This window comes from Leuresthes tenuis, unplaced genomic scaffold (genome assembly GCF_036924035.1).
Source record: "Leuresthes tenuis unplaced genomic scaffold, fLeuTen1.0.hap1 SCAF_1, whole genome shotgun sequence".
NCBI lineage: Eukaryota > Metazoa > Chordata > Actinopteri > Atheriniformes > Atherinopsidae > Leuresthes > Leuresthes tenuis.
In genome coordinates, this window is record NW_027325355.1 from 21,931,100 (window position 1) to 21,952,173 (window position 21,074).

General features: G+C 39.6%; 1 long non-coding RNA gene across 1 annotated transcript in view; it reads left to right on the forward strand.

Annotated features, from left to right (window-relative positions):
* The window catches only part of LOC140272883 (uncharacterized), an 858,120-nt gene that overhangs the window by 581,925 nt on the left and 255,121 nt on the right, over positions 1-21,074 (forward strand). The gene's annotated exons all lie outside the window — the stretch shown is intronic.

Consider the following 21,074-nt stretch of genomic DNA (forward strand, 5'->3'; position numbering starts at 1 on the left):
CTGGAGTCTGGCCAGTAACAATAGTCACCGGCCATTTAGGCCAGTTTGAGAACCAATTCGCTAACATTAGTAACAGTATGGCTTCCATTCTGGAGACGATGGTCAAGTAAATTAGCTCAGGCATAAACCAGTCCAGCAGTTAAAGAAATAAAGTAAAACTGAGAATTTTTACTGGGTACTCGAGTGGTTGATAAAATATCTAGCACCAGATTACCAGAGAAGAGCTAGAGTACTTCATGTAATTGTCATTTAATATACCCCAATATCATTTAGGATTTTACCAAATTGTTTAATATACATTTGTTCCTTTGAGGCATTTAGGCTGGTTCTCGAAGTTGGGATTTGAAACTGACCCCATCCTATCAGTCCAGATGAGCCTCTGGTCAGTCTTGAATCGGTTACATATCTCAGACAAGAGGATAAGACACCGAAAAGCAACCAACTGTCTGTCATGACACCTTAGATTCATCCAGACAGAGCTCCCATCTTGTCATTTCATGGAAGGGATGTAGGCAAATAAGTTGACACTGGTCTCATCTCAGCATTTGATAGCAAAAGACACATTCCTCTTACACCACCCTGGCCCCTGCTTCGCTCTAAGGAGGAACCTGTCACACAGCCTCGCCCATCAGGGAAAAGCTACATTGTCACCACCCTTGCCGCTGTGCAAAAACAGTGTGATGACCTATCTCACACTGACCCAACGAGTAACAGTGTCTCCAAACATGCTGCCATCTTAATCTGGCACCATGTTAGTCACCAAATACCTCCACGGTCTTGTTCTCAGACTATCCCTTCCTTCATTTACACATTAAACGAAGACACTTTCATATCATGTACACAAAAAGTAACATTTCAGGTGAATCTGAAGGGCCAGTGTATAACCGAGTAGAACGAGCAGTGATACAACTGTCTCAAGAAAACTGACAAGCTAAGATCTTTGCCTCAGCAGATTTTTACCAGTCTATCTGGAAATTGGCCAATAAAGAGCTTCTCTCAATAGCTGGCCTTTTCTGAGAAGATTCTTAAAGATAGAGACTGACTCTGCATTGTGATACCATGTTTCAAGTGTCTGAGGGCTAATAAAAAAAATGCATTTCTCAGTTTTCTTTGTGATGAAAAAATTAAATGAGTGATAAAACTATATTTTGCACCTAGTGAATTGTGGTCCTTTCTCTATACATGTCTGAGCCAAACATGTGAGAAGTTATCCAGTATGGAGGTCATTGCACAATTGGCCCAACTTCCCCCCCTGTGGAGATGAGTATAACCTGCTCACTTCACCCTTAAAGTCTGAGAAAATCAATTTGTGATGTTGTTTCACAACTCCAGGTGGTTGGAACATATATTCTTGAAGTTATTACTGGAAATACCAAAGAACTTTAAGTTCTGTCTTGCATTTGATACAGAGTGTTAATTTCTTTCGTTTCAGTTTCTTAATATTCTTTTCAATTCTTATTTTCTCTGAGGTTCTTTCCTGGCTTCATCGAAGTTGACTGAAAAGTATTTCATATGTAATTTCAGAATTATTGTTAATCAAACAAATTGTTCTCTAACATTTTACTCACATATTATTTACTCTACCAGTCAGGATTGATGGTTTTCTTGTCTGTGGGTGTAAATCCTTGTAATACTGAAGTACATAAAATTAATGACACCGCAGTGACAATTTTAACGGCTCCGATGACAACTCTATGGCTGATGATGATATATATGAACTTATGCTACTATACTACTGGAATGACAATTTATCACAAAAAAAATTTATGTCTAATTACAGGTGTTGCAATACACTGAGGAAAATACTGTGCTTTGTTTTCATTTTATGAAATAAAAAATATACTGAATGTTAGTAATCTAAAAAAAAAAATTCTCATAATGTTCTTGCAAAAGCTGTAATAAAAGAATGAAAATCAAATGTCATGACGGCTCTTGTCTAAAGCTGTGACAAACAGGAAAATAAAAACTAAACAGATATAAAGATAATGAAAATGACTCTGGAAAACAACAACCTGGATTTACAAAGCTAAGTAAATGAGCTCATGGCTGTAAATCATACGTCGCATCGGTGGGAGTGTCCAGCTCTGCAGGTAAGGTCTTACAACTGCTCTGATCTGCAAACAAAGGTGCAACCAACTCATCACAATAAAGGCCGAGGCAATCTACCAGGAGCAGTGCAAATCAGCACAGAGTTGCAAACAAGGGAAAACGTAACCTGTTTCACCAGCGGCTTATGCTTAGCTTGTTTCTTGTAGCAACACACGCCAAATAAGCGTGAACATGACCCACAGGGTCAGAGAACAGCAGTGAGGAAGAGTCATCAAAGCCTTAAATGTAGCCAAATATGAAGTAAGCATTTTGGACGTAACTAACAACCAGCTATCACAAAAAAAAAAAACTCAATAGATCAGTTTGCCTTGTTCATTTAAGTTATCCACTACCACAATGTTGCTGTCTGAAAAGGAAACCCTCATAAATGCATCTGCAACAGAGCCAAGCATTTCACTGTGTCCAACTTACTGCTGCACCTCATAAGTAAATCCTGACAGTACATTTTTTCACCACAAAACAGAGTCTGTGCCATGTGCAAAACAATATTGGATGAGGCCCAGTGACGAGTACATGCATAAAAAGTTGTGAGTTTCTCTCAGATGATCAAGTTTTACTCGATACACAAAGATTAGTAATCAAACAATTAGTGTCGATATGAACTAAGTGCAGATTAAGCATGTCAAAGGAAAAAGAAAGAAAGAAAGAACTGAAGCTTGTCATGAACCAAAAAGTCTTCTTTTGCCACAGTTAAAATCATGGAGGACAAAGCTCTTAAAGCATTTCTACCAGACCATTGAAACAGTAAAAAGAAAAAGTCAAACGGACACAACGATTGTTTTCATTGATTTGGGCTTGTTTTGCAGCCAAAGAACCTGGGCACCTTGCGGGACCGTGTACTCCTCTGTAAACCAAAGTATTCCAGAGTCAAATGATGGATGAAGCTTGGCCCAAATTAGATCATATAACAGACCAATGATTCCAAAACACAGCAGCAAATCTACATCAGAATGTCTGACAAAGAACAGAAACAAGCTGTTGTAATGGCCCAAAGTCCAGACTTCAACCTGAGTGAAATGCTGCAGGAAGCACTGAGGAAATGGCTGTGTAACTTACTGAACTGAGGTAGTTTTGTAAATAAGAGTGGACCATATTCCAAATAACTATTACTTTGAGTTACTGCCACTAAAGGTGGTCGTATGAGGAAAAGAATCGGGGGGGTATTGATAGATTTTCAGACACTGCTTCAGCATTTTGGCTTAGTTTTGATTATTGGGTGCAGGTGGAATCGAAGCAAAGCAAATGAGCAGCCAATATGTCACAGAGGGACAGAAGGTTGTAATTCTTAAGCACAAAGCTCTTTAGTGGGTGTACTGAAGGGATGGGAGTTTGAGCAATCACAGATATGGAAGTGGAAATTGTTCACTTTGTCGTTCTATTACAGAACAAGGCTGGGCATTCAACAGAATGAAAACATGCAGACCGTTAGAGGCCACAGATATTTATCTTTATTGGTCACTTTACCAAACGTGGTTGATTTATTTAAGTATCTTTATGATCATAGATTGATTAGACTGATTGGTCTAACTTACCTCCCCTATGGAACAGATAGAGGGTGCCTCAATAAGACACAATAGCTGCATCTACTTAGCACTGACTTTCCAATGAGTCAAAGAAATAGGTTTTCTGAAAATATGTGTTGCTGTTTCTGTCGATCTATACACCTCACAGTGAGGGAGAAAGGGGGAGGGTGGGTGGCCCTGAGGTGGGCCAGCCAAGCACGCACACACGCACGCACGCACACACACACACACACACACACACACACACACACACACACTCTGTCTATGAAGCCACGTGTCCTGCTGAAATAACCGCAGACCTCCTGGGAACAGACGCTGCATTGACAGTAGCATATTTCTCTCTTAAATTCCAACATACACCCCTCTGCATTAATGTAACTTCTCACAAATGCATGTAATCCATGCCATGGACACTGATGCATCCCCATACCACAACTCATCTTTGGCACATAAAAGCCAACATCTGTTTTCATACGGTTTCTGGTTGCAGGTCTGGATGCAGTGGCAGACTGTGTTGAGTAAAAATGTTTTTTTTTAATGTACTCCCAGGCACTCTATATATTTGCTGGATTGATAATGCTGCAGTTCTGCCTGAGGGCTCAAATGGTACACATATTAAACAGTGGTTTCCATCTTTTTTTCCCAGGATGTCTGAATATTTTCAAAAATGTAATGCACTGTGGATGTTAAAAGACCAAAGTTCTTTGCAATTTCTTTTTTTTTTTTGACCAATTGATGATTTTGTAATAGAGCGCTGAGCCACAGCTCACTTTTGCTTGGAAAGACTTTGGTGGATGTTTCTTTAATACCAAATCTTGACATTCACACCTGTCACCCATTAATCTGCTGACTGTAGAATCTTTTAGAACATTCTTACTTGTAGACTAAGTTTTTATTGTACTTAACTGTATTATTAATACAATAAAGGTAGTTGGTAACGGCACTGCAAATCATTTTCCTTGTACTTGTGTATTTTAGAATATATCCCACAATAAACTGTAATTCCCCTTATAAGCGGTTAAAGTGTGCAGAATGATTTTCTCTCTCAGTACAAAGGGTTTGGTTACAGTTGGTAAACACTCAGATCTTTCATATTAATCATCGATTAATATACAAAAAAAGTTTGAAGGCAGTAGTTCAGCGCCACAACAGAAGGGTAAACACACACAGTCTCGACACAGCAGCTCGCCAAAGCTCACGCAATGTGGCTGGTGTCAGGCTGACTTCAGTTCTTGGGTATACCTGCTGTATCACATATGCTGGGTCTGTAGGGAGCATTCGTTGAGCACGTACTCTGAAATCAATGCTATCCTGACCAATTGGAACATTGCAGGGGTAATTCTGACTGAATGTCTACTTTGTCCAGGGATCTTGGACACCATCTATGACACTTCTGCAGATGTGTTTCTGCCCTGACCTTCATATCAACCAAATATTTACCTCCTCTTCCATCACGATGTTCATAGTTTACATCCTGCACATTTGTAAGTGCTCCATTGTCTGAGTTCGTGGGTGTTGCCCCCCCTGCTGGAAAAAACTGCATATATGTATGTTAACAATTGCACCCACATTGGAACAGGTTGAATAAGTGAGTGTGCGATTAAAAAGCCAGTATACCACAGACCTGACACACCAAACAGAGATATATGAAGGGCATTATTATCAGCTGTGATGTTAAATTATTTATTTCTGCCAGATTTCATCAACTATGCACCCCAGGAGCATTATCAGTTGTGTTTCAAATACAGTTCCGGCCATGAGCTCATGTGACACATGTCCTGGAACCATCTAAGATGTGTATGTCATTTGGGTGAGAGGATGGGAACTCATCTATTTTGTGCTTGGAGTAGGTCTGCATCTGGACATCAATCATAGCAGGGGCTATTGTCTCTGTGTGTCTTTGTGTGTAAGTGTGTGTGTGTTGTTGCTCTCTTATCATTCCCCAACATCACAATATGGGCCAAAGCACATCGGTAAGTGTAATTGCACTTCTAACCGACTCCACAGAACCTTTCCTTCAGTCATTGCTTACTCAGAAGCACAGTAAAGGTAGTACTCACATGAATGCGTGTGCATGTGTGTGTGTGTGTGTGTGTGTGTGTGTGTGTGTGTGTGTGTGCAGGGAGTTAAAAAAAAAAAATCACAGCAACTACTTTTTTATGATGATATCACAACTGTGTCTGACATCTGTGTAATGGCAGTCTCCAGGTTGCGGGTACTGAGCGAGGTTCAGGGTGACATGGTGTCAGATATTTTATGGAGAGATCCCAGCAAACAAAGGGAGATAGCGAGAGTGAGGAAGAGAGTTGTTGTCAGAGCAAGAGTCAATGAGTGAGGCTGAGCAGGTGAGATTGCATCCTCCCAGTCTGTTGCGTTTGGCAGATACATGACAGCGTTTCTACCTGCCGCTTCACTCAAACACCCTGCTCTCGCTATCACCCTGGAACAGTGAAGGTGATGGAAGCACTTTATTGCATACTCCCTTGCATCATCATCACTGGAATGTCCAGCTACACTGTGGTTGCAGCAGTTAAGTGGTAGTTAGCCATATGATGCTGCCTTGGTAGGCTTCATAAAGAGTTCTGGATACTACTCTGGCTGCTGTTTCCACAGATCCACACGACTTCAGGTGACCTTCATGCCTGACGTTACTTCATTCATAGATACTGTTCCAATGAAGGGTATATTTTCAGACTATTGTCCATTTAATTTAGAATAACATGGAAGTAAGAGAGATCTGGGAACACAGTGACCTTGTTCCATCTCATTTGAATGCTATTCAGAGCTCATTAGCACAGCTTCCTTTTTTCCATTACAAAAAACAATTGCCATGCTCTCTTCCCTGTACGCTCCCTTTAAAGTCAACAAACTGTTTTGGAAAAGTTTTGGATATTGACCAATGTTCATGCGAGCATTGGGGAAATTGGCTCCTTTTTTAACCCATTGCAACCAAAAAACTTAATTCAAAACAGACTTCAGAAGATTTTGTCTTTCAAAGAATTTGAAGATTGATAATATTTAGATTATAAATACAGAAACATCAGAGTAAGCAGCATGTTGCTGTTGTAGTTGCTGGATTTTTCAGGTAAGTTAAACTAGTTTCCTACTCTGAGACACCAAAGAAATCTGAATGGTGTTGAGACAAATAACTGAACTGGAAAGATGATTAAACAACATTCTGAACCATGAATGCTGTTTTGAGGTTTTTGACCTTTTCACTCAAAATCAAAATTAAAGAAAAAAAAAAGAATTGGAATTCATTGGTTTAATATAGAATTGTTTTACCATCCATTGTGAGAAATCTTTACCAAGTAACAAGTAATTAAAAGTCTCAAATATATGTGGTGAAACAACGATGCTTTATACTGACATCTGACAAAAGTGCACATGCCTAAAAAGTGCACATACAGTAATGTGGAAGACAAAGTTCTGAGGTTTTACATACCAGGACACGAGAAAAATATCATCTGGTCCTCATCATATATTAGAACTGGATAAATGTAACCTTTGCTAAAAAAAAACTAAAAAAACATGACATATTGCACTTTCTCATACTAAGTAAATCAAAATAGATCAATTGAACATCAGCAAGTGTGAGCACCTCCACAAAAGCTGTTTTTTAGCAGTTTGCTGGTCTGAGGAAAGATATCAGAAATGATCTGAGGGAAACTATTGTTGCCGCCTATATGTCTGGGAAGGGTTATAAAGCCACCCCCTCACAAACCAATTGTCAAGCACAGCGGTGGAAGGGTGATTTTTGAGGCAATTTGTCTGACAGCTAAAGTTTGGTTGAAACTTAGCCTTGAATGGGGAATGATGACCTCAAACACAGCTGTAAATCTACAATAGACTGTTTGAAAAAGAAAAGAATGAAGGTCTTTCAATGCTCCAGCCAAAGTCTAGACATCAACCTGATTGAAATGTAGCGGTGGGACCTTAAAAGAGCGACACAAATACCTATAATAATAATTACATAATAATGATATATGCAAACTTCAATGAGGTTAATATTGAAAATGAGAGTGGATCAAAATACCTTAACAGTGTGAAAGTCTTAAAAAGTCAAGAAACAAATTCATGTTACTAATGTTAAAGGGAATTCTACATGTTACGATTTAATACTAGGATGCACATGGTTTTTCATACACTGCTTCTGCACTTAGACAGAATTTTATCAAATTTTCTGACTGAGTAAGAAAAAAAAAGTATTTTCCATAACTAAATAAAGACTGACACTGTTGTCTTTAATGTGTGGAAGTTTACTTCTAATTACTGCAATATACAGACATTCGAGTCACTCTCCAATCAAGTACGTTCCTACAGCACCTCTAAAAAACTAAAGCAGGTGCTGTAAAGTGGACATCAATGCTGGAGGTCAGTCAACCACTTCTTAGAGATCACAATAAATGACTTGATGAGTACATTGCTATGATAAAAAGACCAAAGACTGTTTGTCAAAACTTAAAAAAAAACAAAAAAACAGAAAAGGTTTAAAAAAAAATTTTTTTAAAAATGTTTCACAATCTTCACAGGTTTTTCTTTTTGTTTTTTTCCATCTGCTTCCGGCTAAATGGTGCCATGCATTATGAAAATTCTGTTACACAAAAGGTGCATGCATATTAAAAGAAGCTGAACACATCTCTGGAATCCCTGCACAATTATTTGCCCTTAATTTTGGGACTGCAACTTTTATCCGTATAGTTATTCATCTATCCATAAATGGCTTGGGTGGTTTTCCTGGAGATTTAGGCTGGGCCATTTCCTGAGGGGAACTCATCACTCATAGGCCACATCTCCATTTCCTCATGAATAACATTGACAGATGGAGGACAACTGTCTTGTTGCTCTGCATGGTAAAGAGTATGCATTGGCATGTGAGTATGTATGCGTTTGTGAATAAATAAGAGATGGAAAGACTTTTGACAAGCGTGTCTGCATGGTCTTAATATAGACATTTGAAGTGAGAAACTTGTGTCTGGCCATGCCCTTATGTATACACCTAACATAAACAACCTTCATTCTCACAGCATCCTTTATGTGGTCTGGGCATGTGACCACACTACATAACGTTCATGTGGTTTGTGTATGTGTGTGTTGCACGAGTGCAAACATGTGATGGATGTTTCACTGGTACTCACCACTCGCAGAAACCATGCAGCCCTCCACTTGTCTTCAATGCAATTAGGTTAAATAATGATACCACATAAATTCCCAAAGCAGGTAAAAGGCTCTCCTGCCCTTGTCGCTCTCTGATATATGGCTGAATCCTCCGTGAATGGAGGTTGAGAAGAGGTGTGTGTGTGTGGAGTGGAGAAGTAGGTACTATGTAAAAAAACAAAGACGAAAGGAAATATGAAGTGTGTAGTACAGTAGACCGAAGTCCAGTCAAGATGGTAAGGTTATGGGCTTCAGTCAAAACAGATATCCTAGAACATTGTTTGATTTCAAACCTCTTGACAACAGTTGCCCCCTGCAATGAGATGTACAAGAACATCAACTGCAAGCTTCAACATCAATGGTTGACCACTCTAATGGCTCCTTTGGCTGAATGACAGCATATCCCTGCAGCAAGACTAAATCTTTTATGAAGCCTTCACCAGGATGTGCTAGGTACAGGCCACAGCTTCAATAATGGATTCAATGGCAGCAGACAGAGTAAACCAGAGCAGTCTCATCAAGCTGCTCCAGCCAAATGGTTAGCAGTTGCTTGTGCATATCTAAAGCAGCATTAAAATTAAATGTCTGGCTTAATGGACATAAGAACCTCCCAGATGCTTGATAGCTAACAGCTAGTTTCATCAAAATTCTGCAACATCACACCCCACCACAGTTAGCAAAAGCAGCTAAAACCACTAGAGCTAGCCTCAAACAACAAGAGATCGAATATCTACATTAGTCCAGACACAAACACCGGTGTGTAATGGGGGTCGAAGTTTATCAAATGAAAGTCTACAGTTTAATGACACCCACCAAGCCCATCATACCACCTTACATTTTGTACAGTCCTTTCACTTTTCTACTTTTACTCCAATTTGTGATTCATTATTTTTCAACCCTGCTTTCTCTCGCAAATTGTTAGAACCTAAAAGCACACGGTTAGGAACATAATGCAAGTATACAGTTAGGGTTACATGCTCAAAATAATAGCATTTGAAAAGTACACATTTTTATGGCTTATACATCTTAACACTTGTAGATCTTGGGTCACATAATGTATATGGTGATACAAAACAATAGCCTACAGATATGTTAACAAATCACAATTCTTTACATTGAATTGTAACACCACTATGATTCCCACATGTGGAAAAATCTTCACATTACTTTGGCATGACATCATCTTCTAAGAACACCTTCATGAAAAGCCAAGACAACTCTGATTAGTAGATCAGAATTGCATAATAGCTGCTTAATTGTTGGAGGAGTGCAAAATTATCCCCTGGACAAATATGATGTCACTAAGTAAAGGAAGTAAAGGTTGGGGGTGTTCCAGCTGTCCTGCAGCTTTGTCCACTGTGGGACCGAATTAATCCATTTGGTGTGGATTTTGTGCTTAGCAGACCTTTTGTATGAACAAAAAGTGATGTGCCACACTGCGAGTAAACACAAACTCTAAAAGCATAATATGATGTCTTTAGACTGGTATAATACTCGCACATATGGTGCAGCATTACAGAGATGCGACAGTGACTTTGTCATTTCCCTTCACATAGGTTTATAAAAAGGTCAATATCTGCAGCAGAAAATCTGTTTACTTTTAGTTTTTACATTGGGTCACAGTGCAAAACAAACAACAAAATAACAAACAGGGTTTTTTATTTTACGTGAAACTGCTGTTCTATCTACATTTAGCAATATTCCTGCTCTAATTTCTATGGTTTGGAAAGAAGGTCACATACGGGTGCTGTGTCTGGGTGTCCTAATAGTTGTTCCCATTGCACTATGATGGCTACACGTGTAGATAAATATTTATCTTTGTACCAGTATAGATTTAACCCAGATTGAGCAGAAATAAGATGTCTTTGAAGATGCAGTATCTGTGTTGCACCAATGATTCATCTTGTTGCTTTGCTTACAGAGGGGCCAGCCAGCCCACTTACAATTTAAAGAGCCCCCCTCTGAAAGATAGTGAAGACAGAGGAGAAGAGAGAGGAAGGACAAGAAGAAAAAGAGGAAAGGAGGAGTAGAGAGACAGAGTAGATGCTGTGATGAGGTCGGTTGCCGTGGCAACTAGTGGAGCAAGGCTCTGCCGGGCTGTGATATATATTGTTCCCCATGAGAGAAAAGGGGAGAGCAAGTGGAAGATGGAGGAGAAGAGGGAAAGAGACGGGGAGAGTTACTGGGGCGGGTTGAGGACAGAGAGGAAAAAAAAACATTGAAGGCAAATTTGGGAAAAGGGAAAGAGTAAAGGGGACACAGAGGAGACAGAGAAAACAAGACATAAAAGGAGCCAGACACATGAACTGAAAAGGATTGCCATTAGTGCCATTAGTAAAAAAAAAAAATTAAAAAAAAACAGATTAAAGAAGTCACAGTCTCTCAGCTACTTTATTATTTTCTGGACCTCAGCAGGCCGCTCTATGCGATATGGCTCCTGCTGCCTGCTCAGCCCTATTATGACAAATCTGTCTCGTTTCAGCATTATGAGGAGAGCCACTACCTTAGCAGGACAATATGAATCAGCCGCAGGTTAATGCCCTTGCTTTGCTCAAACACACACATTCACAAGCACTTCAAACAGACACAATCTAAACGTGCTAAACTCTCAAGCGTGGGCGCAAATAGACACATGCACACACCGATGTAAGCACACCCGGCGGGATCATACTGACAATTCCTAATTAGGGGTTTGTCTCTGAGCTGTGATATTAAAGGCTGGCCAAGGGACACCTTGCACTAAATTTAGCCACCGACAAAAGCCAATATCCAAGCTGTGATGTTACTATGCATCTTGATAATGGCTGCGCACATCACACTACTTTCAAAGCACACAAAGTGTGTGTGGTCCTAGTGTGTCCCCTGTCATGTTATGCTGGAAAGTGGAAGTGGAATCACAACTGACCTGTCAGCTTCTAGCATTTTGTTAGGCCTGTTGAGAAATTATTTACACACTCCCACCTATAGAGCTCAGCCTCTTTTACATAAGTTAAAGAGTAAAACGTTTGGATTTTTCCTACCCAGCTGTGTGTTATCAGACACAATAATCATGGTGTCTTGAAGTGCATAGAGGACAGAGCTGAAAGATTATGGAAAAAGGCATAATACCTTGTGCCACCCTCACTTGTGTTTCACTTATGTTTGTCTGTGGTTATGGGTTCAAGTGTGAGGCCTGGCCTTGAATCTGCCAGACACAAATCAATGCTCAATCAAATGGTGTCCCATCCTTCATTTGAAGATTAGTATATTTTCAAGACATTATATGACTTATCCATATCTGGATCAAGTTAGGTCAATGATTTCTCTCTGTAAAAATCATGAAATAAGAATATTTTCCTATGTATTTACAAAAAGTAAAAGAAAATGTTACATGAACTAAAAAGTAAAAACTTGGCCTCAGAAACAGCGTGGTATCTTCAAGTGGACAAAAACTAGCAAACAAAAGGGAAAGTAAATCCAAGCTGAGTCACGTATCTTATGATGCATAGCGAACACAGGTGGGTTGTGGGTCAGGAATATTACAGCATTTGATTAGAGCTGTCAAAGTGTGGTGTATCATCAATCAGCACACGTTTGTATGAGCTCCCGGGACATTTAACACACCTCTGGGATGTTCAAACTGCAGCAAATGTAACAGAAAATATTTAATGACAAGTTTTTTTGTTGCTATAAAGATGCAAAATCTGACAGACGAGGCATTACTTTTTTGAGAGGTGTACCACACTGTGCATTGCTATGTTGCACTCCTTTCCTGCAATCGACTTAGGAAATGCTTGTCTTGTAAAATCGTTCATGACATCTTGTTTAACAAAAAACATCAAAGATGTATGTTATTTTCCGTTCTTTCCTATTTTTTCCTCCAAACAAAAATGCTTCGGGCCAGAGGATGATATGATTATTCATTAAATGACTGCTCAGGTTTGATTTATTTAACTTCTTATCTATACAGAAAACCCTCTGGTTAGCAATATCATTGCTCATATAATCCATCATCCATGGCCTCAGAGATAGGCACCCATTGCTTCACTGCTCTGCGCTGCTTAGGGCTGTGCCCTAAATGGAAGACTAAAAACTGTGTTTACAACCTTCAGATCATCCCTAAAATACTTCTTAGAATATGTATAATAAATGTGTTTATTTGTGGACCAAATATTTGTGCAATAGTCATCTCAAAAAAGCGAGAAACCTTATATTTAAGGTGCAGTCAGAAATTATAGGTTTACTTCAATTAGCATGAACTCCGGTGCGACTGCTTTGTTTGTTAGAATCATTAGATAAAGCGTGAATGCTGTCATCTGAACCTTAGTGGGTAACTAACAAGTGGAAAAAGCTCCTCTAAAAAGGTGGTTCTTGCTCTACTAAAAGCAAACTCTGGCGTGGTTTGATTACAGTATAAAGGAAGCGAGGACCAAAGAAATTCAAAGTACGGACCTTGATTCTTTGAACCTCAACTCATCTACCGTTAGACGTAGGAGCTACACTGACAAAAGAACTCATTTAAATGTACTGCTTCAGCTGGTAACAGACAAAGTAATTAAGCTTGTCCAAAAGGACTAAATGAAGTTTTCAAGTTGATTGAATCCACAAAAGTACACTGCCACAGTCAAATTAGAAAACTAAATGGCATTGATGTGGTGAAAGTATGTACTATATGGCTCAAAAGAGTTTTTACAGTGTATGTTGTACATTGCAGTTCAGTAGAGATGTCAGAACCACTCTTTCCTTGCTGCACATCTCAAAAAAAGACATTTGAACTTATTCATAAATGTTGATAGTACCAGTATACAAATATACTATAATATAGATCATATGAGTATGTATATGGATCCAATAAGGACATTTTGCCTGCTTTGGGTGTTTGGAAGTTCTAGTCAGAGTGTGACCTTATTCATACTATCATGTGAAGCAGAAAGCAAATCTTCATTAAATTCTTGGGTTTTAACATGTGGAGACAAAATAAAAAAAGAAATAAAATTCCAAATAGGAAAGAAATCTACATCTCAGAGAAGCAATTGACTCTGCCCTATCAATCTGGGAAAGCCATTTCCAAACTATTTGGAGTTCACTATTTCACAGTGACAAAGATTATTAATAAGTGGACAACATTGTAGACAGTTGTTAATCTTCTCAGGAGTGGACGTCTCAAAGGTCTCTCCAGGGTCCTTGTTTGAAAAGGTTGCAGGAGAAAGCCTCTTCTCTCTACAAAAAGAAGCAAGTCCACCATGAACTCCTCTGTATACCGAATTATTCTGGAGTAAAATGTGAGGCCATCTGTCCGACAGCTAAAGCTTGGCTGAAACTGGCTCATTAACAGGACAATGATCCCAAACACAGCCGCAAATCTATGAGAAAATGTCTGAAAAAGAAAAGAATCAAGGTGCTGCAATGGTCCAGTCAAAGTGCAGACCTGAACCTGACTGAAATGCTGCTCCTGGACCTTAAGAGAGCTGTGAAACTAATGCTGCAAACCTGAATTTAACCAAAGCCATCTTGCAAAGAAGAGTGGGCCAAAATTCCTCACTTTGTGAGAGACTGATAACGTCATACAAAAAAAATGATTACTTCAAGTTATTGCAGCTAAAGCTACTGAATAATGAGGTGTATTTAAGTAACAATGGCACTGTGTAATAAATTGGCCGTTGTTATTCATCTGAGGCTGTATTAATCTTAAGATCCGGTATGGTCTAGATATATTTTCATCATCTCCTACTACACAAAACCTGAGAACTGAATGAGGCTGAACTTCTTTTCTCACATGATTGCATATTTTATATGAGCATCTGCTGGTTAGATATGAAGAAGCTGAATGGAAAAACGAAACGCGTCTTCATTTCTGCTTTGGTCCACATCAGAAAATATAACTACAAGTGTGAACACACCTTGGACCCAAGTCACCTCTTCAGGCAAACATTTTTTTTGTGTTCATTTACCATTAGGTATCACTTTCTCAGGCTGCCTTTTCTAAACTTAACAAGCTCAGTAACCTGCAGAGCCTCATATTCACGTGCATTATGTAGGACTTTATGATTTCCATCTCTTTCCCAGCTCCATCATTCATTTCTTCTTTCACAGTGCCACTGGTGCAATTTCCACCCCTGCTTCTGAGGTCACGACCCTTCCTCTCCCAACAGATCACACCATGGAATTATAAAGACCGTGTCACAACCTTCCTCACTGCCAAACCATCCACAGTTAGGAGGAATATTAGCTAGAGGACCTCAAACAAAATGCTGGCTGCCCTTGGCAGCTGGGTAAACAGGTAATATCCCCCGTTTAAACAGAGCCTGGCAGTAAAAAAAAAGAAGAAGAAAAAGAAAAAGCTAAATCCCTGTGTAACTGTTCCTCCTCCCTGCCCCTCCTGGACTCTTTAAACACATCTCTTCGGTGATTGCTTGATGCAAATGCATTGCTCCATGCTCGTTTCACTTTGGCTTCCATTACACTGAGCAAAGATTGGCTGGCTTGTCGGAATGGGAAATCGCCCTTTAATCATTTATGACGGCCGTGTCTAAGTTGGGTATGCCCTGAAGTGGTCCATCTCCCTTCCTGTTCCTTCCTCTCTGATGCTGTGTTTCTGTCTCCGGCTACATCAGTCATTCCTTCTCCTCGCTTCTGTCTCTTCTTTCTTACAGTTAGCTTAACTCCTAAAGGGCATGAATCATTCCTGTGTGCCCCTCCCTAACAACCTTGTATTCTCTCCTCCTCAGAGGAGAAAATACTCCTGAGGCATGTCAACACGACGGTCAAAAGGAGGTGAATCAGTGCAACGCTTTGATCCTGAACTTCTTGAATCTCTTAAACGCACCTGTGTTCATTTACCGAGTTGCCGCATGTACTTTGTTTCTGTGAGCCTCACAATCCTAAGTATGCTAAGCTTGTTCAGCAAGAAGCTCTCTGCTTCCCTCTCAAGCCAAAATCAAAGCGGGAGCGGAGCAGGTGGGCAAGCTGGGATTGCGTGTGGAGCTTTTTAGACACCGTATGCCAGCTCTCCTCTTATACAACCTCTGATAAAAGGCAACGGAGAAATACGTGCCCTATCTTTGCTGTCTCTCCCTCCCTCTCTGACACACACAAACGAACGCAAAGACTTGACTAAGAAAGCAGCTCTGTTGTTGACATTGTTTTCCATGCTGTTTGAGATTGTTTTCCTCCTGCCAAGTCAGACTGCCGTTTGACAATTTTCCATTTCCACATTGTTTTGCCTGTTCAATATTTACTTTTTTTGTCGACACTGGAGCCTCAGCTTCTGTAACAGAGTGGCATTTCCATTACTGCATTTTATCATCTGTCGTCAGGAAGCCAGTGTGCCATAATTGAGTGGATGTGAATTTGATTGCCAGGCCTTAAGTGTTTCTGAGAATTTAGAATTAGATATGCAGCGGTGATTGAAAGTATGTGAACATGTGGACATAAATATGACCTAAAATATCAGATCTTCACAAAAGTCCTAAAAGATGAAAAATAAAGCCTGACTTAACAAAGAGAACAAAATATTACGAGATATCATTTGTTTGATTCAAACACAAAAAACACATGATTCAAAATTACTTAAAGTACCTGCAAAATTACAAAAGTATGTAAATCATGTGTTTTTGATCAGATTAGTCATTTAAGAATAGTTTAAAGCGTCTTGTTGGTGACAGGATTTTGTCGGGATAACACCGAACAGCATGACAGGGCTGAAACAAGAAATCCACTGCTTTGCATGAAGAATTTCACCACCCATCTGCAGTTTGCTAAAGATTACGTGAATAAGACAGATAGCTGTTTGAAAAATGTAATTGGAATGGACGAAAATAACAGTTATGTTCAAAACAGTATGTTTTGAAAACGGAAAGCACTGCATTTCTGCATGAAGCACGGTGGTGATAGCATCGTAGTTTGACCCTCTATTGCTGCACCTGGGCCATGACGGCTTGTCATCATTGGAAGTAGAATTAATTCTGTATTATATCAGTGAATTGTGAGGGAAAACATTAGGACATCTGTCAAAATATGATCTCCTGCTTGGCTGCCATGTTTAACTCTAGCACCAAACCTCTCCGACCTCTCAGTGTGGACTTTATCGCCTGTCAATCTACACAACAAGTACAAAGTATACTACTTTTCATAGTTTTATGTTGCTACACCATAGATGAAATACTGATTTTTCTCTGATAACTTCTCTGATGAAAAAACCCCCATGACCCCACAGTAATGACAACTGTAATCATACTATTATACTGTATATATTAAATCCAGCCAACAGCCCTAATAATAACGAGAGCTGGATGAAATGTGCACCTTATTAGAAAGAAGTCATATTATCAACAAAGGCCATTTGTTACCTTATGTCTGGTCAAGACTTCCCACCACATCACACATCTAACTGCAAATAATTCCCAATAAATGATCATCAACTGATGACTTGTGTGGGTTCTTGCTAAGAACAGTCTGCTTATGTCAAGCTTATGAAAGTGCCTTGGACAACAAGGGTTTGACTCGATGAGATAGAAAGCTAGAGGGAGAACAGGAGGACAAATAAGTCAAATAAGAGACGGCGATGGTAAGCAGAGAGAATCAGCAATTGAGTGAGCTAGACAGCACCACAGAAAAGCTAGAGTCCTGTTTAGTAGTGAGCCTGAGGTCAATGATGTGCAGGCTGGTCTGAGAGAAAGAGTCCTGCTGCAAATTTTATGAGCAGGCCTTTCTCCTTGTTCATATGGGGTGGCCTCTCATAACAGAAAGAAAACAACTAATCAATAATTGAGGAAAGCAGTAAACACCATGTGCACAGCAGCTCTCCGGGGGAATTCCTTTGCTGGTGATTATGTGTTTGCCTTGTGTGTCTAAGTCCTCGTGTGCTAGTTTACACAAATTTCCCATGCCTGTGGGGATAAACTAAGGTTATTCTATTACACAATCTTGCAAAAATACAGATTTAATGATAAAATTTCACAAGTTAATAGAGGATCCATCTGTCAACTTGGTTTGAACGGGGGTCAGCGCTTTAAGAAAAAGGACCATCCAGAGACTTGTTGTGCTCTCTCATATGAATGACATATTCAAAATTGGTGCCTGCTGATCCAAAGGACAGTGTCAAGCCTGGCTGGCTTGTCATTTGCACAGATGGTTTGTGCAATGAGTCTTGTGTTAAAGTCAGCTCAAAGCTTAACTCAATATCATGAAAAATCATTTGTCTGCTAGGGCTTCATGTGTTTAAATTGGCTTGACGTGTGTGGCATCTATCATGATGCCTGGTGCAAGACATATTGGCCTTAGGCTTCCTATAAGTCCCCGATGGGCTTATATATATATCATACTACGAGCACACACTTCTTCCCAGGCTTCCAGCTCGTAATGTAATCATATGCAGCATAAATATTCCACAAAAATGTTGCATAAAATTGATGATCCCTGCCTGAAATGCCCTCTTATTCCGAATAAAAAAAGGTCTTTCAACATTCTTTGTAAACTGACGGAGGAGGGTGATGATTTAAAATAATTTTTTTCTCTTTATCAAGGAGGAATTACTTCCATTGAGGAATCATCAAGCATGTGAGGTGAATTGTAAGAGCTCTATTAGAGCGCATGGGCTACATTGCCCAGATGTAACATCTCAGCAGTGTGGAGCTTAAGCAGGGTGCGTAGGTCAAAGAAAGGCAGGGTAAAGCTGAATGAGGGTGCTGCAGGCTGTTGTCATCATTCTGACTTGTCAGACTCCATCACAGAGGAGCCTGTGAGGTACTGGTGCCCGACGTGAATTGTGCTGCAGGAAAAGCAATCGGGTTTTCCAAGAAAAAATAAGACCCTTATTGCTCTTTTAGCTGTGAGAAAGCCTTAAAATGACCAAGTGGGGTTGGATGAAGACTTACCTGTATTCTACATTAGTATAGATGAATATGATGAAGATACTTGCTAACCAAATAAACCAAATAAACTACATATCCTACGTGCATCCTGATAGCCCAGAATTTCCCAAAGAACTTGATGGCACAGATAATCCAGCGATGTTAGATTCCCAACGTGAGTAGAACCATTTTAGGTCCAGATGCAAGGGTAGTGATTGCATGAATGTACAAATGTATCACCAGAACAGACATTTACAAAAACAACAACTTGCAAACAATGGTGAAAACTCGCTAATGTAAAACAATATTCATTAGCCTCTATAAACATAAACAAAACAAAACAAAAAAAAATGGTGGAATTGATCAACACTGAAGTCTGGGCTTTATTGTGCCAATATGGATGAATTCCAACTTTATTAAAACTTAAATACCACGATGGTTGACCGTAACATCTCTTCAGCTTTCCAATCAGAGAAAAAGGAACAGAAGTTATGTTGCTACTCAGTTTTCACAATCCCCAGAGAACTGCTTACATGAAGTCTTCGCTTGAAAGAAAAATAGTTGTTAATGTTAAAAAAAAAAGAGCCTATTGATCAGCTACCACTGGTTTGGTTAGCATTGCTGTGGAACTAGAGTTACAAGGGCTATGCATGGAGAAAAGCCTGTCGGTGTTGCAGGAGGCTCTCAGTACAGCCGTCACAATTATGAAATGTTCGTAGCTGATCATTTGTCATGCAAATAACTCAAATATACAATCATCTCAGTTTTAATTTGTATGCTGTTAAATTTTAAGCCTGGTAAGAAATTTTGAATTCACACAGCTTTTACGAAGAATTAGTAGAATTAAAAACATTAACATAAAAAAAAGGGTTTTACCGCAGAGGTCATTAAAAGGGCGTTAAAAAAGTGTCAGTCAGTTAACAAACCAAATGATGAAAAACAATGTGGATATGTAACATAGTTGCCCGCTTTAATCAGCTGTTTTCAAACAAGTAATTGGAGACAATTATGTCTATTATTGCAGTTACACAATTAATTGTTAATTGTGATAGTCCTACTTCTGAGGAGAGGAATTCTATCAGAGGAAGCTACTTTCGCTGAAATTTCCTGAGCCGAAAGCAGGGATTACAGAGTATGAAGTACTCTTTGAAGATCTACCCTACTTGAGGTTGCCTCATCTTTTAGGAAACAAGTGCTCACAGCTGTTTGCCTGCATATCCAACTTTACAGTGTTTATTCTCAAAATCAAGCTCGGTTGTACAGCATAGAGCTCAATGAAAAGAATCAACATTGATAACTTGTTTTCACACTGTATGGCAGACTTTTTCCCAACAGCAACAGCAGACAAAAAGTATAAATGCTTGTTGACAAATCCACAAGTTGGTGTGTAAATGTAACTGGGAGCTCATACTTATGTGGTCACAGCTTTGTGATTAAAATGCTGGATCCCACTTGCTTAAAGATCTTTTCTATAGTACAAATTAGGTTCAAGTTAAGTTCAGGCATTCATTTGGGGGTAAGGGTTTGCGTAAAGGGCTACTGGGGACTCCAGTATGCCAGTGATGGGTTCTTACATCGATAGAATACAATAGGATTTTCATGATTGCACATCTGCGTGAGCCGCTTGTGAGAGAAAGCCTTTATTTGTTTGTATACCACACAAACCGTGCATATGGATTTTGGTGTCATTGTGTGTGTGTCCGAGTTGTGGAAGCTGCAAACAGGCAGCTTCAGGTCAGCTGAGCTTTGTGTGGGGATTAGTTGCCTGTTGGCAAAGTCAGAGCCTCAGAATCACTCCCCCCCAGGCTCTTTGTCACTCCGCCTCAAACAGCCACAGCGACAAGCAGACGGTGGGCCCATTTTGTTCAGGACCATTTCCTCTCCTCCTCTCTCACAGCTCCATAACACTTACTCACCGTTGCTGCCGCATGAAAAACTCCTTATTCCATATTTGGGTATTTCTCTCTACAGTTTACATTACATGCTGAACAGCTTTTATGACCTTAACTTCTATAAAACAAAATTCATTACCATTAAAATAATGTATATCTACTGGTGTGAAAAGCAGACCCATTTACTTGTGTTGAATCTTGAGAAGTTTTAAGATTTTAACGTTGCATAAAATTCCCTCATTACCAACAATAAAAAGTTGATTCATTGGCATTCTGTGGTGCACAACAATTTGACAAAGCCTGTAATTAGAAAAAGCATATCAAAAGATAGTCACTACATGTGCATAATTAAGTCTATAAATAAAGCATGTTCCGATGACCGATGATCATTTAAAACAAATGCTTCAGAATGGAGGTCATAGTGCAGTATATGACAAGGGTGTATGAAGAAGCATGCATCGTGGAAGTCATGCAGAGACATCCTCGTGCAATGAATGTGTGTGTGCGTGCAGAATACCAGCAGGATCTTGTCAATTAACCGCTAAAAACAATCCCTCACTGCC